We start from the raw sequence: 18,372 nt of genomic DNA, 5'->3' as shown, positions 1-18,372 counted from the left end.
GAACAGTCAAAGTAACAGGCTAAAGTCTGATGCTCCTAATTGATCTCATTGGTTGATGCTGACAACATGCAATCCCAATGAAAAAGGACCATGTTTCTTGTGAATTGCTAAGACGCTAATGAATGATGGTGGGGAGGGGGGGGTTTGGGGGGGGGGGGTGCAGGGGGGAGGATTTTTGCTTCAGACCCACAATGGATGCGATATTGGTTGTCCCACAGCGCCCGCCCAAGGCAAGCATCCTAGCTGGATCGGGCCTCATTTAAATTTTTCTGAGAAGATGTGGACTTGGAAAATCGGTCAGCTCCTGCATGGACCTAGCCGGCAGGTAGGGCCTGTTGTTGAGGGGTGATGGGATTATGGGACACGTTTCATGGGGGGGCGGGAAGGGGGGTGGAGAGGAGGTAGTGTCAGAATGGGCTGGCAGTGGACCACCTGATTCTGCATAAATCTTTTTTTAAACTTACCTTTTTTGCAGTGGCTTTCAGTGGTCCCTTTAAGGGGTGTTGGCCTGCAGAAAGTCCAGAGGAATGGCGGGAACAGCCGTTTCTCTATGGTTTCCGCCAAAGTTACAGCGAGAAATTGGTAGAACCCCCCAATGGAAATTCCAGGCGTACATTTATAAGATTTGGATCACAGGTCATACACAGATTACCCAAAGGGTCTTAGGAGTCACAGGTCTATACCCAAAAGGGTCTTCAGAGTCATAGGTCATTACTCAAAAGGGTCCTAGGAGTCACAAGGCATTTTATTAAGGAGAGGTAGTTCAAATGAAGTCAAACACAACACACAATCAGGATAGACATAGTAGACATACGACCATGACAAGTAGCTGTTATTAGTCCCAATCATACAAACGCTGGTGACATGAACAACTCTTCTCTGCACCATCAGCCCTGAAAAGCTCTTTAGATATCTCTTTTATTCTCTTTTTAGGGGTGGGCCTGGTGTAAAATACTGGACAGGACCATTTAACCTATGATATGTCGAGTTCTTTGTCTCAACTCTTAGGTGAAACCCTCCTCTCCACATGTCTTTCCTGGTTATACTTTCTGAAGGCCTATCTCTCCTGTCCTGATCCTCCCAAGATTCGAGTCAGACAGGCCATTCTTGGCCTTCAGATACTTATTATCAGTTATTTATGTTCATGCTGTTCAAGTAGCTTTAGCTATTGAACCATGGAATGAATCATTAAATGTTATAACATCTGCAGGGAATCAAAAACATAAGCAAATTCTAAGCATCTAGCCAATTATTCTGACACCAGTCTAAAGAGACTTTTTTAAAATCTCGTTATTTCTTCCAATCCATGATTTCTTTCACATTTTTACTTTGAAGTTGTTCCACTCCCAAAATATATGCAAGAGGAAAAGGAAATACAGGTAAGGAGAAACAGTTTAATTTTTACAGAAAAAAGTATTAGAACATACAGCATAGATTAGAATAAAAATCTTAAAAGTTAAAATATAATCAGAGAGGGAGATAAATGCCAGACTAGCTGATGTGAAATGCTGACAAATATTTTATACCATTGTACTTTTTATATTTATTTTTATACTTTAGGATGAATGCCATATTAATAAATTAATAGCATTATTGCCATAATACCAGAGTTGGCTTCAATTACACAGTCATCATAGGCAGTCCCTCGGAATCGAGGAAGACTTGCTTCCACTCCCAAAGTGAGTTCTCTGGTGGCTGAACAGTCCAATACAAGAGCCACAGACTCTGTCTCAGTATGTAAGTTGGAAACTATTAAAAAATGCAGGGAGATTGTAATTTTCAAGGACCTGCCACCAGTCTAAGGGTTAATTTGTTGCTTCTAGCAGTCTAAGAATGTTTTACATTTTTATTCATACTTTTGAATTGAAAGTTCCTTGATAAGATTGACTATGGTTTCCCTTTCAATTGAGAAGACATTTCCTGAATGTTTTGGTGCTGATGTTCCAGGCATTCCATGAGAAACCGCTTCAATCCCTTCAGTGATTTCCACTTTTGACTTGTGTGCTCCCTTCACAGCAACACATGAAGAATGCATCACATGTTAAAAATGTGCACTTCTTCTGAGGTTCACAGGGAGGAAATCAAGCAAAAGAAATTTTGCTTCAGCGGAGGTCAAAGTGCTTTTTATTTATGAATCTGTGCAGGCTGCACTCAGGGGAAATCAACCCTCGGGGTCACCTGCAGCAAAGCAGATAAACAACATCAGGGAGAAAGGAATAGGGGTATTCTGATAGGGTGAGATGAAGAGGGGAGGAAGAAGGATTGCGTGGAGCATAAACACAGGCACGGACGTGTTAGGCTGAATGGCTGTAAATTCTATGTAATTCTGTGTAAGTAAGTTACCTGAATGTGAAGAGAAGAAGAATAGAAGTGCTTCTTCTGACCCCATATAACCACCGCCCTCTCTGGACCCCGCATATCTCCGTGCCCCCCCCCCTCCCGCCAGCACCCGATTTCCTATGCTCCTGGCCTGACCACCAATCGCCCTCTCCTCCGCAGCCTCTTGCCCTGATTTCCCACGCACACGGCTTCTGACCTCATGACGCTCCAAATCCTGGCCACGTCAAGCCTCTTGATCCCAACCCCTGGCCAACATGACTCGAGGCTCCTAACTCCCGTAGGCCTCCCAATCCCAACGTCCTCAACTACAGGCCCCTCCCGACCCTCAAACCAACCTGCAGCCCCGACCCCCAAATCCTGGTGCTGCATTTTCTTATCTCCCCCTTCTCCTGACCCGACCCCTGGACTCACTTGCCTGAGGGCCATTGTGATGCTAGCAGCAGTCCCATTTCTCACCATTCCTCCCTAATCTTGGCCGGTGGCTGAAGCACCACACGAGCTCCATTACCATACGGTCCGAGGCCCAAATCAAGGGAAGCTCAGACCGCAACTTGCTAGCACAGGGTCATCCATCATCATCATAGACAGTCCCTCGAAATCGAGGAAGACTTGCTTCCACTCTAAAAGTGAGTTCTTAGGTGATGGGAATTACAGTCTCTGTCACAGGTGGGACAGACAGTCGTTGAAGGAAAGGGTGGGTGGGGAGTCTGGTTTGCCGCACGCTCCTTCCGCTATCTGTGCTTGTCCTCGACATGTGCTTGGCGACGAGACTCGATGTGCTCAGCGCCCTCCCGGATGCTCTTCCTCCAATCAGGGTGGTCTTGGGTCAGGGATTCCCAGGTGCCGGTTGGGATGTTGCACTTTATCAAGGAGGCTTTGAGGGCATCCTTGAAACGTTTCCTCTGCCCACCTGGGGCTCGCCTGCGTGTAGGAGCTCCGAAGGGAGTGACACTGTTGGAGAAACCAAGATAGCAAGAGGACTCTCTAAGGGAGATTCTCTGTCTGATGGAGAGCAGGGATGGGAAATTACAGAAGAGTTCGATGGTGAGGAGTCAGAGGGGGAATGGAGACATGGAAGTGGGAGGGTGGGGTGGCATCATGTGGAAAGGGAAAGGTTAGTTAGGGGCAAAAGGAGGGAGAAGAGGCAGCTCCTCGACATAAGGATGAGGCTGAAACGACAGGGAAGGTTCAAACAGGAGGTGAAAAAAAGCTGGAGGCTGCAGGAGAAAGCAACGGCTGCCCGAAAAGTTGGGAAGGAGCATGAGAGGAGGGCAGGACCGGAGATTAAATGATGATGGGGGGATTATCAGGCACACTTCCTTTATTAGGAGCCATGATTACATTGGTCTCAATGTGAACGGACTGAGGGAGGCGAGAATTGTTGCAGATTTTTAAAGACACTGACCTGTTGCATCTGCAAGAAATCTTTTGGTATGAGGATATCCTAGAAAGAGTGCGAAAGGTTTTGTTATGATCAATTTTTAAATTACAATAGATTAATATATGTTATGGGAGACAAATTAAACTTCAGGTTTTGATGTTAATATGTGCTGGAGAAACGGCTGTGCAGAGTGGCGGAATGGATTTGTAGGCTACAATGGAATGATCACGATGTTGTAAATGTTTTTAATGTTGAATAAATTACATTTTTTAAAAAGGTGGGTAGCACACTTGCCTCTGAGTCAGAAGGTTGTGGGTTCAAGTCCCACTCCACGGACTTGAGCACATCATCATCATAGGCAGTCCCTCGAAATCGAGGAAGACTTGCTTCCACTCTAAAAGTGAGTTCTTAGGTGACTGAACAGTCCAATACGAGAATTACAGTCTCTGTCACAGGTGGGACAGACAGTTGTTGAAAGAAAGGGTGGGTGGGGAGTCTGGTTTGCCGCATGCTCCTTCCGCTGCCTGTGCTTGTTTTCCGCATGCTCTCGGCGACGAGACGCGAGGTGCTCAGTGCCCTCCCGGATGCTCTTCCTCCACTTAGAGTGGTCTCTGGCCAGGGACTCCCAGGTGGTCGATGGGGATGTTGCATTTTATCAAGGAGGCTTTGAGGGTGCCCTTGAAACGTTTTCTCTGCCCACCTGGAGCTCACTTGCTGTGTAGGAGTTCCGAATAGAGTGCTTGATTGGGGAGTCTTGTGTCAGGCATGCAAACAATGTGGCCCGCCCAATGGAACTGGTCGAGTGTGGTCAGTGCTTCGATGCTGGGGATGTTGGCCTGAGCGAGGACACTAACGTTGGTGCGGCTGTCCTCCCAGGTAATTTGCAAGATCTTGTGGAGACATCATTGGTGGTATTTCTCCAGCGATTTGAGGTGTCCACTGTATATGGTCCATGTCTCTGAGCCATACAGGAGGGTGGTTATCACTGCAGCCCTGTAGACCATGAGCTTGGTGCCAGATTTGAGGACCTGATCTTCGAAAACATTTTTAAATCTAGGCTGACACTCCAGTGCAATGCTGAGAGAGTGCTGCACTGTCAAAGGTGCCGTCTTTCAGATGAGACATTAAACCAATCTCTCAAATGGGCATAAAAAAACCCCATGGCCTTATTTCGAAGAAGGACAGGGGAGTTATCCCCGGTGTCCTGGCCAATATTTATTCCTCAGCAAAACAAAAATTAGTTTATCTGGTCATTATCATATTTCTGTTTGTGGGAGCTTGCTGCACGCAAATTGGCTGCCACGTTTCCTACATTACAACAGTGACTACACTCCAAAAGTAATGAATTGGCTGTAAAGCACTTTGAAACATCCGGTGGTCGTGAAAGGCGCTATATAAATGCAAGTCTTTCTTTACTTTCATGTAGTTCAAAACAAAATGGAGGTTAAAAAAGAAGCTTCCAGTCTCATTATATTTAAATTGATGTCCCGCCTCCATTGAGCAATGGGTTGGCTGTCCCCCACCCCATCCAACGCCACCATACTGCCCCCGTCCCATTTCTGTTGATATTGGAAGTGGCGAGTTGGAGGTGAGTTCAGGTCGGGAATCCCATTTTTAACAACGTAACTACCTCCACGCCCCCAAGTTACCTGTTTTTTTAGGTTAAAATTCCCCCCAACATTCCAAAAGTGACTTCCACTGGTCATCTCTACAAAGTTAGAATATATTTTTGGACATATAGTCAAGTGGCTTTCAATTATCCTTTTATTATTTGATTGGCATAGTTGATAATAGCTTCACTTAATATCATAAGAAATAGGAGCAGGAGTAGGCCATTCGGCCCTTCAAGCCTGCTCCGCCATTCAATAAGATGATGGCTGTTCTTTTGCCTCAACTCCACCTTCCCGTACTATCCCCCATCGCTTGTTTCCCTTATCGATCTCTAACTTGAATATATCCAACGTCTGAGCAATTTCAATCACATTAATTTGAAACTTTCAGTGAATGATCCCCAAGAAATCCCCAAGGAACGCTCCCCAAGGATGTTCCCTAAGCTTCAACAATGCAGCCTGACTTGAAATAAAAGAATCATGAATTAATAAAGGGTAACTTGCACTCAGAAGCTACATTTTACAATTGGCATTAGATATTTTACCTTATTGAGGCAGTAATATCTCTTATGTATGATGCAAGCCATAGAATTTTTATCGGGATTCCTGATTTCAATATTTATGTAGCCCACTGCTCCCAGCAAGGCATAAAAACATTGTTGCATGACAACCTGTATGGCTAGTGACTGGATAAAGCTGTAACTCCTTGTTATTGGTAGAAGTGCATAATTCACCACTTCAGTTCAATTGCACACTGGGAGCTTAACAATTTCTTCAAACCCCTTCCTGTGATCTTGAGGGAGCGTGTGACTGAGGATTTGAATTTGCAGCAGTCAACTTAATTGTTACTGGAAAGGCTGTCGCAATCAGGAATGGAAAGTCAAGATTGCCACTAAGAATATGTCTGAGTGACACAGAGCGCTTGCTCATAATGTTGTTACATTGGCTCCTGGTTAAGCAACGCCTCGATTTCAAAATTCTCGTCCTTGTCTTCAAATCCCTCCATGGCCTCGCCCCTCCCTATCTATTTCCTCCAGCCCCACAAACCCCTGAGATATCTGCGCTCCTCGAATTCTGCCCTCTTGAGCATCCCTGATTATAATCGCTGAAATGTCCCCCTGCTACAGCCCCATTAGCTAACGGGGCGCTAATGGGTTTATCGCCCGGGGGCGGGCGGTGGAAGGTACCAACCCAGAATTGCTCCAGGAATGCCGCGGGCGAAAACGGGTTTGCGTTGCGCCCCTTACTTTTTGCCGTGCACGCCGACCCCTTATTGCCTCGTGCCGACCCCTTTGCGCCGCTCGGAGGAAATTGCCCCACGGGATGCGAGATTGGCTTGGGGTGATGCTAACAACAGCTTCACGGGTTGCAAAGCTGCCGTGGCTGGGGCGCTATGGTGCCCTTAAACGGGAGGGCCTTGCGCTATGGCCGCCATCTATATTTTGTCGCCCGACTTTGCAATCGTCCCGACAATGGCAGCCTGGCATCCTCACTTGGGTGCCGAGCTGTTGACCCGGCTGACACCCACCCTGGTGGCCCAATGGGCGCCAGGAAAGTGGCTGCAGTGTTCGCAGCGGCCCTCCCCTGTAAAAGAAGGGATGGGACATTGTGACACGTCTGCGCGACACGGCACGTCCACGTCGCACTGAAGTCACCAGCGCCGCGCTGACATGGCCAGCATGGCGCTGAGCCTCGCGCCCCGCTAACGCCGCGCTACCACCCTGCGGAGACGAATCATGCCTCCGATACCGCCCCGCACATTTCTCGGAACAAGGACCCCAATCCCGCGACATTTTTCAGTCCCTCTCACCAGGTGCTAAATAATCATTTCATTGAAATTGTGCTCCCCAAACAGGGCACGGGACAATTTCACCCCCACTGGTGCTATTTAACCCTAATTGAGTTGTAACAAAATGCCACACACCGATTTCAATGAGGATAATAATAATTTCTTGGCTTATTCTATTCCGATCTATTCCCTGCCCCAATTAGTTTCCCAATTGGCAATTCAGTCAATATGCACTAAAATTCAGGGAAACATATTTATGGAGAATATTGTCATTTCAGTTCAGTCCAGGCATGAGTATACCACTGTGAGTGTGCAGTAATGTTGTCCACCCACAATCTAGGCATCAGTAACTTGCATCCAAATATCAATATCTGGTTCTTGTCTCATTAAAAACTGTCATGTATTCAACTATCATTGGAACCCATGTATAATCTGACCTAAGTTGTACACTGTGAGAACACTGACCACTAGGTGGTGAACTTGTGGGAGACACTCCTAACCTGGACCTTCAGATATAAAAGGGGATGCTCCACCCACTTCCATCACTTGAGTGCTATGAAATAAAGGACAGGTCACAGACTGACCTTCTCTCAAGCATGGGCCTCGTGTGCATTTATACTGTATAATAAGGACGTATCAATGGCGACAAGAAACTGGGATCTAAACCACTTGAGCATGGCCACCAGCAGAACAGACGAGAGGTACTGTGTTAAGGAATGGTTGGGACAGAGATTCAACATTGTTAAAGCAGCACACAGTTCTCCAGACAGACAAGGACAGTCGGGCATGCCCCAACATGTAGTCGAACCCAGAGGGGGAGTTCGACAGAGACAATGGCAAGCTGAACGGCGATTCAGGCCATTGCAAGGGACAATGCGACCAGTAATGGGGTCATCAACACCTGTTAATGGCGCACTCAAGGACAATAACAGGGGCAGTCGGGGACGAGCGACTGGCAAGGGACCTTTTGTTTCAAACAGCAACTCATGCTGGAGGCGTGGAGGCACACACTCAGCCAGAGTTTGCAGAGGTGAGCAAAATACCTGCAGAAATTGCAGAAATGAACGCTGGGGGAAATCGCTGGAAGCTGAAGTTCAGCAAGTTCATGTGGAGCACGTATATAGTTCATACACCAGGACGCCACCGATAATGATGAAAGTGCTCCTCAATGGCATCCCAGTATCAATGGAGTTAGACACGGGGGCCAGCCAGTCCCTGAGGGGTATCAAACAGTTCGAAAAGTTGTGGGCGTCCAAGGCCAGGAGGCCAAAATTATCGCCGATTGACGCACAGCTACGGACATACACGAAGGAGATCATTCCAGTGTTAGGCAGCGCCATGGTAGTCGTGACCCACAAAGATTCGGAGAACAGGTTGCCACTCTGTATTGTCCCGGGGGACGGTCCCGCACTACTGGGGAGGAGTTGGCTTGCTGTCATGAACTGGAAATGGGGCGATGTCAATGCAATTTCCTCTGTGGAGCGAGTATCATGCTCACAGATCCTGGACAAATTTAACTCACTAATTCAACCCAGGATCGGCACTTTCATGGGGGCCAAGATAGTGATTCACATAAACCCGGACGCCAGGCCAGTACACCACAAGGCCAGAGCGGTGCCGTACGTGTTGCAGGAAAAGATAGAAGGCGAATTGGACCGCCTGCTGAGGGAAGGCATCATCTCGCCAGTCGAATTCAGTGACTGGGCAAGCCCGATTGTGCCGGTGCTCAAGGCGGATGGGTCGGTCAGGATATGTGGCGATTACAAGGCCACCATCAATCGGGTGTCACTCCAAGACCAGTACCCGCTACCGAGAGCGGAGGACCTCTTTGCGACGCTATCCGGTGGCAAACTTTTTTCAAAATTGGACCTGACCTCAGATTACATGACCTAGGAGCTGGCGAGTGAGTCGAAGAAGCTGACCACCATCACGACACACAAGGGGTTGTTTGAGTATAACAGATGTCCGTTCGGGATTCGCTCGGCCGCCGCGATCTTCCAACGAAATATGGAAAGCCTCCTCAAGTCGATTTCAGGGACGGTGGTTTTTCAGGGCGACATCCTCATTACGGGTTATGATACTGAAGAACACCTCCACCACCTGGAGGAGGTGCTACGCAGACTGGACGGGGTAGGGCTGCGACTGAAAAAAGGTGAAGTGCGTCTTCCTAACTCCAGAGGTAGAACTCCTGGGGATGAGGGTAGCAGCAGACGGGACCAGCCCTACTGCGTCCAAGACGGAAGCGATCCAGAGAGTACCCAGACCCCGTAACATGATGGAGCTGCGTTCATTCCTGGGGCTCCTGAACTATTTTGGTAACTTTCTTCCCAAATTGAGCACGCTGCTAGAGCCACTACACGTGCTCCTACGCAAAGGTCGCGAATGGGTCTGGGGGGACAGCCAGGAAAGGGCTTTTAATAGAGCACGCAATTTGTTATCTTGCAACAATCTGTTGACGCTACATGTAAGAAACTTGTGTTAACGTGCGATGCGTCGTCCTATGGTGTCGGGTGTGTGTTGCAGCATGTCAATGCCAAGGGTCAATTTCAGCCGGGAGCTTATGCCACCAGAAGTCTGACCCAGGCAGAAAGGGGCTACGGGATGGTGGAAAAGGAGGTGCTTGCATGTGTATATGCGGTAAAGAAAATGCACCAGTACCTGTTTGGCAGGAAATTTGAGCTGGAGACAGATCACAAACCCCTAACGTCCCTTTTGGCCAACAACAAGGCCATAAATGCAAACACATCGGCCCGCATACAGAGGTGGGCACTCATGTTAGCCGCCTATGACTACACAATTCGGCACAGACCGGACACTGAAAACTGCGACGATGCACTCAGCAGGCTCTCACTAGCCACCACTGAGGGGGCTACCGAGCATGCTGCTGAGATGGTCATGCTGTTGAAGCTTTCGAAAGCGAAGGCTCACCCGTGACAGCCCATCAGATTAAAGTCTGGACAAATAGAGACCCGCTATTGTCTCCAGTCAAGAAATGTGTCCTGAATGGGGACTGGGCAGCCACGTACAGGGCATGCCCTGAAAAATTTAAACCATTTCACAGGCGCAAGGATGACCTCTCGATTCAGGCCGATTGCCTACTGTGCACGTAGTCATGCCCCAGATGGGCAGAGAGGTGTTCATCAGAGAACTCCACAATGAGCACCCGGGCATTGTCACGATGAAGGCAATTGTCAGGTCACACGTTTGGTGGCCAGGGATAGACGCAGATCTGGAACTTTGTGTTCGCAGGTGGAACACGTGTGCCTAGCTGGACAATGCGCCCAGGGAAGCCCCCCTTAGCCCCTGGCCATGGCCCGCCAAGCCTTGGTCACGCATTCATGTGGACTACGCAGGTCCTTTCATGGGAAAAATGTTTTTGGTTGTAGTAGACGCCTACTCCAAATGGATCGAGTGTGACATTTTAAATTCAAGCACATCCTCTACCACGGTAGAAAGTCTATGAGCAATGTTCGCCGCCCACGGTCTACCGGACATCTTGGTCAGCGACAATGGCCCGTGCTTCACAAGCACTGAATTCCAGGACTTCATGGCAGGCAATGGAATTAACCAAGTTAGAACAGCACCGTTCAAGCCGGCCTCAAACGGCCAGGCAGAACGAGCAGTGCAGATAATCAAACAGGGGATGCTCAGAATCCAAGGGGGTTCCCTACAAAGGCGCTTTTCACGCCTCCTGTTGGCCTACAGATCCCGACCACACTCGCTCACAGGGGTTCCACCCGCAGAGCTGCTAATGAAAAGGACGCTCAAAACCCCGTTATCCCTTATACACCCCTCCATGAAAGAAATTGTCGAGAGCAGGCGCCAGTCACAATATGACTACCATGACAGGAATGCGAGGGCGCGATGTATTGATGTAAATGACCCTGTTTTTGTCCTCAGCTACGCTGCAGGGCCCAAATGGCTCGCAGGCACTGTGATTGCCAAAGAGGGAAATAGGATTCTGGTAGTCAAACTTACCAATGGACAAATCTGCCGCAAACACGTGGATAAAACAAAAAGGAGGTTCAGCAACCCCATAGAAGAAGCAGAGGAAGAACACGATATAGAGTTCACTCCACCACAGGTGACCGAACACCGGAACCAAAGGGAGGAGAGCCCAGTCACTGTGGGCAGTCCGGACAGGCCTGAGGCACCGCAAATAGCAGACACTCAGGCCAGCGCCCAACAACCGGAGCCCCAACTCAGGCGCTCTACAAGGGAGCGTAAACCACCAGAGAGACTCAACCTGTGATCCCAATAAGACTTTGGGGGGGCGAGGTGATGTCATGTATTCAACTGTCATTGTAACCCATGTATAATCTGACCTAAGTTGTACACTGTGAGAACACTGACCACTAGGTGGTGAACTTGTGGGAGACACTCCTAACCTGGACCTTCAGATATAAAAGGGGAAGCTCCACCCACTTCCATCACTTGAGTGCTATGAAATAAAGGACAGGTCACAGACTGACCTTCTCTCAAGCATGGGCCTCGTGTGCATTTATACTGTATAGTAAGGATGTATCAAAAACGAAGTCAAAAGATAAGCAATAAATTCACTTCTAAGCATTTGCATTTAAATTGGATTGGGGGCATCACACTGATGTATAGCATTATGTCATAGCTCCAAATGTTTCTGAATTTACTCTGAGGACATTATCATCCTAAGGGCTCTGGAAAAGGAGTGCTTTTGAAAAATGGAAAGTGGGAAATATGATTGTTTGTAATCTAAGCTCAGAGGACACAGTAGATAAGAAAGCATTAAATACGTTATGCAATATTCATCACAACTCGAGGCTGAAGTATATGCAACCGTGAGAGGAAGGAGGAATCCAACAGGTCATACTGTTCTCAGTACTTAAGGAGAAAGTAAATGCGAGACAAGCAAGACCCTAAGTGACCAAACAAGGCCACCTGATATGAGCTAGGAAATAAAAATTAACTACACAAAGTATGTAAGGATTTAAAGTGGAGGGGGATGTTCACTGGGAGGAATGCAAATACCTTCAGACTTATATTAAAAAGGTGATCAAAAGGAATATGGTAGGAGGATTTTCAGAGAAGAGCTGAAAATCTTAAGTGATAACAACAGGAATGAAATTGAAGATGAACAGAGAACATTTAAAAGTGGTTTGCTTAAATTATTTTCTCCAAGAAGATTATAGTTTAGGGGAAACAATTTGTTGCAGTGTGACATGTTGCAACTGTTGTGTGCCTAACACAGATGAGACTGCACACAGGGAGGTTAAAGTAACAGTGACCTCAGTCTTTATTAAGACACTCCAGAGTGAGGAACAGGCCTTAGGGACCAGCTTATATACAGTGCTCCCAAGGGATGCTGGGATCCCTTGGGACATCAGGGGATGCGCTCCCTGGTGGCTGAACATGGGAGTGCTGCTTTACAGATACATAACATCACTCCCCCAGCAAAGTCAAAGTGAAAACTATTTACAAGGTGAGGCGGTCGGGAGCCTTTCTTTCCCTGGTGGACCGCCCCGGTACAAATGTCTATTCTGGTGTGTTGGCTGTGCCCTCGCTGGGCTGGCGTGTTGTTGGCCCTGCAGGGCTGGTAGGTGAGCCTGGCCTTGCTGGGCTGTTGGGCGTGATGGGTTCGATTTCCTGGTCCGGCGTGGTGTCGTTGATCCTTTGGGTGTGTGTTGTGGGCTCGATAAAGGTGGTGTCTGCTGTGGGTTGTTCAAGGCAGTCTGTGAACCGCAGCCTCGTTTGGTCCAGGTGCTTTCTGCAAATTTATCCATTGTCTAGTTTGACGACAAACACCCTATTCCCTTCTTTAGGTATCACCGTGCCCACAATCCACTTGGGACTATGTCCATAGTTTAGCACATACACAGGGTCATTCAGATCAATTTCCTGTGACACAGTGGCGCAAACATCGTTTATATTTTGTTGCTGCCGCCTGCTCTCTACCTGATCATGCAGGTTGGGGTGAACCAGCGAGAGTCTGGTTTTAAATGTCCTTTTTAATATGTCCTTACTATACAACAAATGCACATGAGGCCCATGCTAGAGAGAAGGTCACTCTGTGACCAGGAACCTTTATTTGCCAGCACTGAAGTGGAGAAGATGGGTGGAGCTTCCCCTTTTATACCTGAAAGTCCAGGTTAGGAGTGTCTCCCACAAGTTCACCACCTAGTGGTCAGTGTTCTCACGGTGTACAACTTAGGTCAGTTTATACATGGATTACAATGATAGTTGAATACATGACACTTTTCATGAGTAGCTCAGCCAGTGGCATCCCTGTGAGCGAGTGGGGTCTCGTGCGGTAGGACAGTCGGGTTTGGAGTGAGCCTTCTGTGACTCGTTTGAGGCTCTGTTTGATGGTTTGTACTGCCCACTCTGCCTGTTCTTTGGAGGCTGGTTTAAACGGGGCCGAGGTGACATGTTTGATCAAATTGCAGGTCATGAATTCTTTAAATTCGGCACTGATGAAACATGGCCTGTTGTCACTGACCAGTATGTCAGGCAGGCCGTGGGTGGCAAACATGGCCCTCAGGCTTTCAATGGTGGTGGTGGCAGTGTTTCCTGACATTATTTCACATTCAATCCATTTTGAAAAAGCATCCACCACCACCAGGAACATTTTACCGAGAAACGGGCCCGCATAGTCGACATGGATCCTCGACCATGGTCTGGAGGGCCAGGACCACAAACTTAGTGGTGCCTCTCTGGGCGCATTGCTCAACTGAGCACACACGCTGCATTGCCGTATACAGGACTCTAAGTCAGAGTCGATACCAGGCCACCAGACGTGGGATCTGGCTATCGCTTTCATCAGTACTATACCCGGGTGTGTGCTGTGGAGATCCGAGGTGAACATCACCCTGCCCTTTTTGGGTAGCACTACGCGGTTACCCCACAGCAGACAGTCTGCCTGAATGGACAGCTCGTCCTTTCGCCGCTGGAACGGCTTGATTAGCTCTTGCATTTCAACGGGGATGCTGGCCCAGCTCCCATTCAGTACACAGTTTTTTTACTAGGGACAGCAGAGGATCTTGGCTGGTCCAAGTCCTGATCTGGCGGGCCGTGACAGGGGTGATTTATCATTATCAAACGCTTCCATGACTATCAACAAGTCTGCGGGCTGCGCCACCATCAACAAGTTTGCAGGCTGCGCCATTTCCACCCCCGTGGTGGGCAGTGGTAGCCGACTGAGAGCTTCCGCACAGTTCTCGGTGCCTGGCCTGTGGCGGATGGTATAGTTATATGCTGATAGCGCGAGTGCCCATCTTTGTATGCGGGCTGAGGCATTAGTATTTGTCCCCTTGTTTTCAGCGAACAGGGATATGAGGGGCTTGTGATTGGTTTCCAGTTCAAATTTGAGGCCAAACAGGTACTGATGCATTTTCTTTACCCCGAACACACACACGCTAATGTCTCTTTCTCAATCATGCTGTAGGCCCTCTCGGCCTTAGACAAGCTCCTGGGGGCATAGGTGACAAGTTGCAACTTCCCCGCAACATTAGCTTGTTGTAATACACACCCGACTCCATATGACGATGCATCAGCTGCTAGCACAAGTCTTTTACACGGTTATACAATACAAGCAGCTTGTTGGAGCATAAAATGTTTCTGGCTTTCTCAAAAGCAATTCCTTGGTTTTTTTCCCCATATCCAGTTCTCACCCTTACACAATAACACATGTAGGGGCTCTAAGAGGGTGCTTAACACCGGTAGGAAGTTACCAAAATAGTTGAGGAGTCCCAGGAGCGACCGCAGCTCCGTGACGTTCTGTGGCCTGGGCGCGTTCCTGATAGCCTCTGTCCTGGTGTCTGTGGGCCGAATGCCGTCCGCCGCGATCTTTCTCCCCAAAAACTCCACTTCTGTTGCCATGAAGACGCATTTCAACCTCTTCAGCCGCAGCCCTACGCGATCCAGTCATTGGAGAAACTCCTCCAGGTTTTGTAGGTGCTCGACGGTGTGCCGACCCATGACCAATATGTCGTCCTGAAAAACCACCGTGCGTGGTACTGACTTGAGTAGGCTCTCCATGTTTCTCTGGAAGATCGCTGCAGCCGACCGAATTCCAAACGAACATCTGTTGTAGATGAACAGTCCCTTGTGCGTGTTGATGCAGGTGAGGCCCTTCAAAGACTCCTCCAGCTCCTGAGTTATATCGGCTAATGTCAGGTCGAGCTTGGTGAATGTCTTGCTTCCTGCTAGCATCGCAAATAGGTCGTCTGTCATCGGTAGCGGGTATTGGTCCTGTAGTGAGAAACGATTAATAGTTACTTTATAATCACTGCAAGTCCTGACTGTGCCATCACTTTTGAGTATTGGAACAATCGGGCTTGCCCACTCGCTGAATTCCACTGGGGAGATGATGCCCTCACGTTGCAGCCTGTCCAGCTCGATTTCCACTCTCTCCCTCATCATGTGAAGTACCGCTCGCACCTTGTGGTGAATGGGTCGTGCCTTTGGGACCAAGTGAATCCGTACCTTCACCCCAGAAAAGTTTCCAATGCCTGGATCAAAAAGGGAAGGAAATTTGTTAAGAACCTGGGTACATGAGGACTCATCGATATGTGATAGCGCTCGGATGTCATCCCAGTTCCAGCAGATTTTGCCCAGCCAGCTCCTTCCAAGCAGTGTGGGGCCATCGCCCGGGACAATCCAGAGTGGCAGTTCGTGCCCTCGTAGGTGACCTTGACCATGGCGCTGCCCAGGACAGTGATAAATTCTTTGGTGCACGTTCTCAGTTTCGTGTGGATGGGGCTCGGGGCTGGTCTGAGTACCTTGTTGCACCATAGTCTCTCAAACATCTTTTTACTCATGATGGATTGGCTAGCGCCAGTGTCCAGTTCCATGGCTACGGATAAGCCATTCAATTTTACGGTTAGCATTATAGGTGGACATTTCATCGGAAATGTGTGCACCCCATGTACTTCAGCATCTGCCTCCTCTCGCTCAGGCTCGAAATTGCTTTGGTCCACCATGGACCAATCTTCCTCTGCCACGTGGTGGTTAGCAGCTTTTGCAGAGCTTGCAGCTCGTTAGCAAGCTCATTGGAGGTGCCCCATTGTTCCACAGCTCTTGCAAACATACCCTTTGAAGCGGCATGAAAAGGCTGAATGGAAGCCTCCACAACACCAGCAAGGTGTGAAATTCCTTGCATTCATCCTTTGTTGCGAACTCTGAGTCATCTGGATCACCTGAGGCCTGCTGGCAGTTGCAGACTTGTGGTTTCTGCCCTGTCCATTTCTGCTCGCAAACATAGTTCCAGTTAATTTATGAACATTGCTAGCACTTGTGTGCTGAGAGATTTGTTTGGTGTTATCACTGGTGGACATAAACGCCTGTGCTATCGCAATGACCTTACAGAGGGTCGGTGTCTCTACAGTCAAAAGTTTTCGTAGGATGGTATCGAGGCCAATGCCCAGTACAAAAAAGTCTCTGAGCATTTGCTCCAGGTAGCCATCAAACTCACATTGTCCTGCAAGTCGCCTTAGCTCGGTGACGTAGCTCACCACTTCCTGACCTTCAGATCGCTGGTACGTATAGAACCGGTACCTCGCCATCAGCATGCTCTCCCTCGGGTTAAGATGCTCCCAAACCAGTGTACGCAGTTCCTCATACGACTTACATGTGGGTTTCACCGGAGCCAGAAGATTCTTCATGAGGCTGTAGGTCGGTGCCCCACAGACTGTGAGGAGTACCACTCTCCTTTTTGCGGCGCTTCCTTCTCATTGGCTAGAAAGTACTGGTCTAACTGTTCAACATAGGCTTCCTAGTCCTCACCCTCCGAGAACTTCTCCAGGATGCCCACAGTTTGCTGCATCTTTGCGTTGGATTTGTGTACTCGTCGCCAGTTGTTGTGTTCCTAATACAGATGAGACTGCATACAAGGAGGTTAAAGTAACAGTGACCTCAATCTTTATTAAGACACTCCAGACTGAGTAACAGGCCTTAGGAGCTGGCCTATTTACAGTGCTTCCAAGGGATGCTGGGATCCCTTGGGACTTCAGGGGATGCACTCCCTGGGGGCGGAACATGGGAGTGCATGCTTTATAGATACACAAGAGCAACTAATCCCATAATTTTCAGGACCGACTGAAAAGGATCTGATTTTAGGCACCAAATGCAGTGTTACACCAAGTTCTCAAAATGAATAAAAATCCCCATTTCTGCACAGTGTTGCTACTGAGACTGCTGCTGCTCTGTGGACCACCAATCATGTCGATCTGTCCCACCCCCGTTGCTCGCTCAGATCCCCCCACCCTTCAGGGACTTACTTTGGGCCCACTGCCAGCGAGGCAAGCGGCCCAACATTCGGCATTGGCAACGCACAGTTACAAGTGACCGGCATCGGCAGCGCCTCTCGGTTGGGGTTGCCTGCTGCCTGCCTGCCTCGAGAATGGACCCAGGTGAATTCCTACCCTAAAGTGTCTGGGACCTGGGCTTGGTCTGCAGCTGGGGAAAGTTTAATCTTAAAAGACGAATGCTATTTCTTATTTTACAATTAGCAAGAGGAACGGCCATGGAGGAAAGGTGGGCCCGAGAGCCCTGAGGGAGCGCGAGCATGACGGAGCAAGGTAAAAAAACTAAAGGGACCTCAGCACAATCTGATTGGTGAGTAGCTGGTGAATATTTTTTTAAGTCTTGAGTTTATTTCCGTTAAGTTAGTTAATAGTCGATTAAATAGAGGCATGGCAGGGCACCTTAGTCACATGGAATACCCATCTTGTGCCATGTAGGAACTCCAGGATGCTTTCCATGTCCTGGACAGCCACATGTGCAAGAAGTGCCATCAGCTGGAGGAGCTCGAGCTCCGGGTTTCAGAACTTGAGCAGTAGCTGGAGTCACTGCGGTGCATCCGTGAGGCTGAGAGCACATTTCAGGTGGTGGTCACTCCACTCCTTGAGGGTGTGCAGGCAGAGAGGGAAAGGTGACTGCCAGATAGACAAGGAGGACCAGGCAGGTACTGCAGGAGTCCCCTGAGTACAGCCCACTCTCTAACCGCTATTCAGTTCTAATTACAGGTGAGGGCGATGGTTCCGGTGGGGAGTACAGCAGATCCAAGGCCATAGCACCATAGGTGACTCAACAGAGATTCCGTTCTACTTGAAAAGCTACTGGTAAATGTTCATTTTTCACTGGCCATTCTAGGGATGTTGCCTTCTCACTGAACAGTAATTGCAGTGAATTGATCTGCACTATAAAAAACCGAGTAACTATTTGTACTAAGTCTCCCTTCTGCGCATGCCGAGAGTTAGAACAAATATCACTCACTCCAC

Source organism: Pristiophorus japonicus, chromosome 10 (assembly GCF_044704955.1).
Source record: "Pristiophorus japonicus isolate sPriJap1 chromosome 10, sPriJap1.hap1, whole genome shotgun sequence".
In the NCBI taxonomy this organism is placed as follows: domain Eukaryota; kingdom Metazoa; phylum Chordata; class Chondrichthyes; family Pristiophoridae; genus Pristiophorus; species Pristiophorus japonicus.
This window is presented reverse-complemented; position numbering follows the sequence as displayed.